Raw genomic sequence first — 9,104 nt, forward strand, 5'->3', positions numbered from 1 at the left:
AACCAGGACTCTGATACAAGATGCTGGAGTCTGGAGCAGCAGCTTAACCTTTTCACCAAGATGCCAACCTCCCAATTCTCTAGTGTAAGCGCCACAACCCTATTCTCTGCTTTCTTCCTGTTAGATTCTCTACTTTTTGATTGTGGGAATTGTCTTCTTACTCTTTGGGTCCTAACACGCCATTTCTGCAAAGGAGCAAAATGACTACAATTTTCTTACAACTAGAATGTATACTTAACAGGTGGTTCACTTCAGCAGAATTAACTTTGCCTGTAGAGTTATTACCATGTGCTCACACGGGGCAGGTTGTGCAGCAAATGGAGGGATTTTACAGACAGAGAGGAGAAAGTGAGACCGGGGAAGGATATGTGTTGCCTCCAGCAAAAACCTCTCTCCTCTATGCTGCTTCAGGCTTTGCTTATCTACTGGCCCAAGGCAAACAATAAATTCTTGAGGACCACCTTAAGGAAAAAAAAAAAAAAAAGAAGAAGAAGCACCTGGTCAGTTTGAAGATAGCAAAAAATGAGATGAAAACCAAATAGGTATTTTTACAAGTTCACACCTGTACTCTACAAATATATTAGCATCATAAAAAGCAAAGACAGATGGAGTTGTAGATTAAAGAGGCTTAAAGACACAGAACACCTAAATGCCACCTGCTTTAATTGTCATGAAGAACCATACTTGGACAACTGGTAAAATCTGAGTCAGGATCATATGATAGGTAATCTATTTCTTTTAATATTAAAATCCCCAATCTTGATCATTGTGTTGTAGTTGAGTATCCTTGCCACAGAAAGTCTACCCTGAAGGAGCTAAAGATTCATACTGTCTCCATTCACCTTATTCTTCAATGGTTCAAAGGCTACCATGGGTCTCTGCATACATGCTCTTATATGTAAAGATACAAAGTAAGTGAAGATGCATTTTCTGTGTAAATCTGAAATGTTTGAGAATAAAACATCTTTTAAAGAAACTTTTTTAAAAAAGATTTATTTTTTATTGGACAGTCAGATATACAGAGAGCAGGAGAGACAGAGAGGAAGATCTCCCGTCCAATGATTCACTCCCTAAGTGGCCACAATGGCCAGAACTGAGCCAATCCAAAGCCAGGAGCCTGGAGTGTTTTCCAGGTCTCCTGCACAGGTGCAGGGTCCCAAAGCTTTGGGCTGTCCTCAACTGCTTTCCCAGGCCACAGGCAGGGAGGTGGATGGGAAGCAGGCCTGCCAGGATTAGAACCGGCACCTATATGGGATCCTGGTGCATGCATGGTGAGAATTTTACCAGTAGGCTATTGCGCCAGGCTCTGAAGAAACTTTTAAGTACAAAATTTTAAAAGCGTAGGAGAAGCAGCACAGTGGAATATGCTAGAAAGATTTCATTTGTAAACAGTAGCATTCTTAGAGGCAAAAGGGACCCTGGCTCTGGGCTTGCTTCTACCTTTCTCGGGCTGTGGCCCACACCGGCCCTTTACTTCCAGCTTGTTAAATCCAATGTGCCAAATGAATGTGCCCACCCAGAGCATTCTCTGAGTGGCTAGGTTATCAGGGTCCATTCTCTGCCGACTGGCCTACACTGAGGGTCTGCGCTGCTGCAGGCCTCTGGAGCAGGTGCAAGGACATGAAGGCCAGTGTACAACATACTCCTGTGTGTGTGCAGGATGGAGCCCCAGTGGGAAGAGAAGGGCTCCGGTTGCAGTGTGGAGGCCAGAGGCCAGCACTGCGCATATCACATGCTCAATGTGGAACTGAGAAATCTGCTTTTGGGCCTGACCTATAGAGGTCTTTGTGAATGTGTGCTTGTCCAAGTCGGAGATAAAAGCGCATTCACACACTGTTTGCCAACCTGCTCTGTGACTTACATATTTGGACAATGGTGGGGGTGGGGAGGCTGCCCTTTGTGTTCCTGCCCCAGGCCACAGCTGAGGAGGGGCCTTTGAAGCTCTTGCAAGGAGCCAGGAGAAGCCGGTCCACATAGGTCCTGGCACCTCCACCTCCTCCTTGGGGGAATGGGGTAGCAGGGGAATCTCCCTAGCAGTCAAACACCAGGGCCCCAGGATGTCCTAGGAGGTTGGCAGGAACTTACACTACACACACTGAGAGACTGCGGAAACCCAGGAGGCCCCGCGGGGGGAAGCAAACACTTTTCAAGAAACCCTCTCACAGGTGCAGACACGTCACAAGAGAACAGAGCACTTTCTGTCTGGCGGAATCTAATCTTTGCATGCCAACCTGCAGGGAGCAGCTGGATCTCAGGGCTTCCAGCTGCCCAAGGCAGGTGGCGGGACCAACAGCCCAGGTGCCAGGAGTGATCAGAGCCCCAGGGTGGGGCCAGGAAGCCTGCTGGGAAATTGCCTGAATGTGCTTAAGAGGGCATTATAAAATGGTATTTAAATAAAATTGACAGGCTAGGAAGATTGTAGAGCGGCTGTCTTTGGCATTGCATGCCTTCTCCCACCACTGCACATCTGGGTTGCAAAGTTTGGATGGAAGAGGTCCATCACAGGGACGCTATGAGCATCACACAAAGCCAAGCCTGAGGCCAGTGTGTAGGGTGTGTATCATCAGATTTGCTGAAGTTGAATCAAAAGCAATGGCCTTGCCTCATTTAACAGTGGCCTAGACTTAAACAAAGCTGGAATATACCAGGGCACAGCACAGGCATTGTGGAGAAAATGAAGGCTGTCATATAGAGTATGGAAAGGAATCTAAACATCTGAATGTCTTTCAAGTTTGGACTCTCCATATTAAAAGGGAGACAATTAGACCCATTTCGTAGATTTGTTCTGAGCATCATATGAAAGGTTTAAGTAATGTCTCAGTTGATAGCTCATGTTGAAGTACCCATAAATCCTTGTGTTTCCAAATGGGAATTGAACTAAACCTTTGAGTTAGGGCATGAAGAAGCTTCTATCAAAAGGGAGACAGGCTCTCTAGAAGAGACAAGACCATTACATTGATGTTGGATTCCTACTGTCTGACATTGATGGATGCCTGTGAGCTCTGGGAGAGGACAGAGATCCTAGCAAAGTGGGCAATGGAAAGATGGCCTCTGGGACCAAGAAGCCTGGATCGACAAGGGAATGTATAAAATGTGAAGATCAAGAGGCACTGCACCCAGAACTCAAGGCTTGGTTGGCAAATCCAGGAGGCCACAGGACTTCTCTAACCATGGATGTTCCCCAGCCTTCTGTGGCTCAGCTCTTCAGGGTTATCCGCTATAGTTTGAACAACACTTGGTTCCTGAGCCCATGCAGGTGAATATCCAAAATCGTTAAGTCCCTGACACCAGGAGAGTAGGAGAAATTTCATCCAATGATGGCATTCAGGAGGAGGGGTGACTGGAAGGTGCTCTGGCCATTGGAACTGTGTCCTCAGGGGGCTGGGGGTGGCTACAGCAGCCTGAGCCTAACCCAGCTGGTCCCTGCTTCCAGGCTTTCCAGGGGATCCTTCCTTTGCATATGTTCTGCCTTTGTCATCCTCTAGCTTCCCCAAATGCCCAGGTAATAGAGCCACCTAATTTTGGACTTGAGCCTCCTGAACCATGAGTTAGAACAAACCTGTTCTCATTCTAAAATCATTTTCTCTCAGATTTGTAATTGTCATAACAAAGCTGATAAATGCATCTCCCTCCATTACTTCGTCCGTCTTCATCCATCTTCCCTCCCCTATCCACTCCATCTGGTGCCCTTACAGATTTCCACTCTGACCTTCATGTTCAGTTACCCTCTTCTGAGGGGGGCTTACAACACATTCAAATGCATCCCTTTGGCCACAGTATATATGTAAACTGCCTTTGAAATAAGAAAGGAACCTCAGCCTGGTGCAAGAAGGGTGATCTTATCTAAAAAGGGCCTTGTGGTGGTTCTGGAAGGCTGGGTGGACTTAGCTGCATCACAGGGGAGATGGTTTCTAGGTACGGGGACATAAGCTGCCTGCAAATAGCCTGGCTCTCCTTCCAGGCACCTGCACAATTGCACTTTCCTGCTAATGTTTTATAACTAGGGGAAGAGAGAGAGAAAGGAGTGAGGGAGAGGCCAGAAGAAAAGAGAACTGTTTCCCCCCTCAGTCTTCTTCATAGATTGTAAAGAATAAAAAAAATCTGTGAGGATATGAGGTGGTCTCAGGAGAATAGAAAGAGAACAAGAGACAGACCAAGAAAAGTGGAACAGCCACGGAGCCTTCAAAAGCAGGTCAGCTAAAGAACCAGGTTGACCCAGCAGGCAGTAGGGAGTCTCATCAGTACAGGAATAAAATCAGGGCTCTGTCCCACCCTGGCTGGTGAAGCCAAGAGAAACTTTAGGTTCCAAGTTCCTTTCCCAAACTGTATGTCCTTGAAGCGCTTCATTCCTGGTGAGTACCCTCTGTCCCGCTATGCAGGCATTTTTGCTAAGATTAAGGCTTGTTAAATTATACACACAAATGAGGCTGTCTCTCTCCCTAAAATCTAGAATGTATTAAGTCTCTTCCCTCAGCATTTGGATGCCGTCTACATGCAAACTGACTCAGAGAAAGGGACAATTCCCACCATGACATACTCAAGACCACACAGGGAGTCTGGCCTGACAGCACGCTGTGCAAGTAATACTGGGTTTGTTTGGAATCAGGGATAGTTCTCAGAGCAATTGCCCCAACACCTTGATTATCTGTTTGTGTTCTGACCTGAATAGCCCAGTCTGTAATTAACCATGCCAATTGGATTGAAATTAGCAAATCATCTAAATCAAGTTATATGATGTTAGCTGTGAGATAAAACAAAAATTTGGGGCTTGCCAATTCTTTAGCTCCTTGTGGGAGTTTTCACGTGCGCAATTGCCCAACCTGGGTATTTGGATATTTCTTCTCCATCATCCAACCCAGAGAGGAGATTCTCCTGGGGGTTACAAGGAGACCAGAAAGAGGAGGAAAGGGTAGGGAGGTGTTACCTTTCTGAACAAATAATCTGGATACTTTGTAAATTATGAGAATTAGTAAAATGGGAAACTAAGAGGTTTCAATCAGTATAGAAGAATTAAAAAGGAAGGAAATGGATTCTGACAGATCCATGGTGTAGGTATGGTTTGTTCCCTGATACTCATTTTCTGGAGGTTTGGCCAATGTGACTGTGTTGAGGTGTTGGAGACTTTAAGGGGTACAGTACAAGGGAATTAGACCATGGAGGGGGTGTGTGTAGGTGTCCCACTATCACCCATGGATTACTGGTGCCTCGCAGGAGAGGGTCAGGTCTTCCAGGACTGGATTAGTTCTCCAGAAAGTGGTAAAGCAAGGCTGTCTCATGCCTTGGCCAGTTCTACACACGACTGATTCCCTTTCCACTTCTCCGCTGTGTGCCATGACACAGCCAGTGCAGAACAGCTGGAACTCTGCAGCCACCGGAATCATGAGTCAAGTAGACCTCTTCTTTACACATGCCTCTGCATCAGCAAGGCACTGAGGTGCTGGGGGAAGCCATTTTCAGCTCCATCTCCAAAGAGGAAGTGATCCTTCCTAATTAAAAAGTAAAACCCTCTCTCCATTAGCATCATGTGTCCTATGAGACATAGACCAGAGAGGACAGAGATCTGAAGACAGCAGAGAACTGGCAAGAGGCAGCATCATAGAGAAGTGCTAAGCACATGTGACATTGCAAATCTCTTCCAGTTGGGCTACATTTCTGAAGAAATCAAAATCAGGAAAGAGGAATTATATCATTGTGGTACAGTGAGTTAAGCTATCACCTGGCATACCTGCACCCATATTGAAGTAATTGATTCAAATTCCAGTTACTCTTCTTCTGCTCCAGCTCCGTGCCAATGTACCTAGGAAGCCATAGGTAATGACTTGGGTATGTGAGTCCCTGTCACTCATATGGGAGACCCAGAGTTCCTGGATCCTGGTTTCAGCTTGGCCCAACCTTGGCTATTGAAGTCATTTGGACAGTGAATCAATAGATGACAAATTTTTTTCTCTGCCTCCGCCTCTTTCTCTTTTTCCATGTGTGTGCATGTTTCTTCCTCTGTCACTCTGCCTTTCAAATAAATAAAATAAATCTTAATAGAAACATACTCAAAAAACATGGCTGATATGGAGTGCCTGGGGTTCCTCATTTCATTTGCAAGAAAGGACATATCTTTGACCTCACTGGGACATCCTCCAGTGAATCCTGATGTGTACAGAGGACTGAACATTCACTCTTCATTTCCATTACATTGATTCCTAGACCTGCCTGGGACCCCAGAGACCAGTTAGTGATCTTTGAGATGGAAGATTTACCCATCTATTCTTTAATCTCTTCATTCAATAAGTAATTTCAATGACCCACTCTTACAAACGCTAGCATTATACCATACCATACTATGTGTACAGACCTGCACCTAAATTAAAGTTTTTGGGGTTACTCCTCATGACATGTGTGGTGTTGACTTTCTGAGCTTCAGTCTCCTCATCCATGCTTTTGTTATAGTAACTGCTTAATAGCTATTAACTATTATTTTGTCTTTTGCTGATCCCATTTGGGTTATCAGCCATTCCTCTACCATAAAATAAGGGAGTCTGTCCATAAAGCAACAAGACATCTCTGTGTCCACTGAGATTGTCGCTGCTGTTCACTCTGTTCCCCAACTTGCTTTCAATTTTATCAGAAAGGGAACCAATGAACTCCACTGTTTTAAGAAGAATGAAAGAGACTTTCACAGGAACTTTCTTTTGGGACCTCAGCAGGCACTAGCTTCTCCACTGCTCTATACCTTGCCCTTTCTAGCTTCTCAGAATGGGCACTTCCATGCTACCCCAGAACTCAAGCTCATCTAGAAAAAAAATATTTACTAGTGGCCCTAATCTGAGGGGCTGAAAGTAAAGTTGTTAACCCATATTTTGATCTGCTCTCCAGCCCAATGTAAGGGAGCCTCTCCCTTTATGTCACTGAGAGCCAGGATATGCTGAACTGGAGTCAGTTCTAGGCTCCTAGGTATCTTCTATATGCCATGGCACAATATTTCACCTGAAACTCTCTGGGTCATACCACTCCACGCACTGAGCCTTGGGTTATTTCTCTCTCCTTCATTCCACATAGAGTCACACCTCTTACCTAGCCCACAGATCCTGCTTTGCATCTTCTCTAGTGGCCATGGCCTGAATTCCTGACCTAGATTCTGAGTTCTCCCTCTCAAGGCTGAAATCTCCTTCCCATTCTTTTGCCCACTTGTTCTATTTGCATGCCATTGACCTGGGTATGGGGTTAGGCTCATTCCTGTCCACCACCCAGAATGAATTTGGAAATTACCTACCTCCCATCAGATTCTCTGTCATTCTTGGAGCTGAATGAATCACTTGAGTGTTTGTGTCAACGGAGTTTCTTCAACCCCTAGCCCACTCAATGCAGTTTGTGGGCTTTAGAATCCAATGCTTGGGCCAGATGCAATGGCTCCATGGCTCTATCCTCACCTTGCAAGCACCAGGATCCCAAATGGGTGCTGGTTCATGTCTCAGCTGCTCTGCTTCCCTTCCAGCTTCCTGCTTGTGGCCTAGGAAAACAGAAGAGGATGGCCCAAAGCCTTGGGACCCTGTACCTATGTGGGAGACCTGGAAGAAGCTCTTGGCTTTGTGTTGGCTTAGCTCTAACTGTTGCAGCCATTTGGGGAATAAATCAGCAGATAAAAATCTTTCTCTCTGTCTCTCCTTCTCTCTATAAATCGGATCTATCTACCAAAAAAAAAAAATAAAATAAATCTTCAGAATCCAATGTTTCTTTATAGGTTTGGGAAAATTATTTAAAATGTCTAAGCCCTGTCTTCCCAGGCATAAAATGGGAAATAACAATGATCTCAAAGGCCTGTGGAGAAGTTTAAATGAGGCAATATTTGTAAACCAGCACAATGCTTGACACATAGTAAGTTATCAATTAAAAGGAACATAAAGAGGTTAGAGCAATGGAATGAAAAGGCATTTGGGTTTTGGGGGATAGTGACACATCCATCATTGTGCCTTTAAAAGGTGTCACAATACCTTCTTCCTTGCACAGCTTTCACCATCACCAACCAGCACTGAGAGCCCAAGGCTGAGGGGTAGAAGAACATCTGAAAACCTCTGACATGGATAAGGCAGACTTGGTGCTTCCAGGCACTGCATTGGGTCAGCCATCTCTAGGTAGCCGAAGGTACAGATTCTTGTCTAGGACTTCAGTTTGAAGGATGAAGGTGTAAGTATAACCCTCAGAAGAGTAGGTAGGGGGAGAGGATAGAGGCAGAGGGGCAAACTGTAACATGGGAAAAGGAAACACCCAGCAAAGGAGGAAGAGGATGAAAGCTAAAGTGCTCCTACATGCCGGGACAAAGTGGACATGGCCAGCACCCCAAGGTCAGTGACTGTTTCACTGTTCCACTGTTTCAAATCTCGTGGGCGAGGCTGAGCTGGGAAGATGCCTGAACCACCTTTGCGCTCTTCTCAGCCCTTGCCTGGCTTTCATCAGCCCTCCAAGGCATCAGATAATTGCACATCTAATTGTACTTCTCACCAGAAGCACACTTCTGTCCTTCAAAGATGGAGACAGTGATAAAGACAATTAGCCCTGGCCTTGGGTCAACACTGCCTCTCAACCTAGCCTCTGCAAGCCCTGCACTCCCTCCCACTGAGGAAAACAAGCAAAAGGGATCTGCCAAGCTAGCAAGCCTGGGGCTAGTAGACACTAAACAAGCTTCTAGAATCTCCGTCCTTTGTTCTGGAGAAGGTCAACTTCTATAGCACTCATCTGGGGAGTTTTCTAACAACTGCTATGGTCAGTGGCAACAGAAGACCCTGTGTGGATGAGTGACCATGAGACTTGAGGTCAAGGACTGCTGCTACCTCAGACCCCTGCTGTGAAGAAAAGAGACACAAGTTGATGTAACATCATCCCACAGCTGTGGAATCATCCCAGTCTTCAGGACTGTTAGCCTCTACCCCATAGATTCTCTCCACACCACACTGGTTTAAGAAGCCTTTGTGGATGGAAGCTGGGAGATGACATATTACAGTTGGATTCCACATCCCAGATTCCCCACAACACTCAGAGCCTTAGGGCATCAGGTGTTTGCCAGCTAGCCGTGGGTCAGCTGTACATGCAAGCAGCATTGAGCGAACTTTCCAAGC

The sequence above is a fragment of the Ochotona curzoniae genome, unplaced genomic scaffold (assembly GCF_017591425.1).
Source record: "Ochotona curzoniae isolate NIBS_2020 unplaced genomic scaffold, NIBS_Ocur_1.0 contig_517, whole genome shotgun sequence".
Lineage (NCBI taxonomy): Eukaryota > Metazoa > Chordata > Mammalia > Lagomorpha > Ochotonidae > Ochotona > Ochotona curzoniae.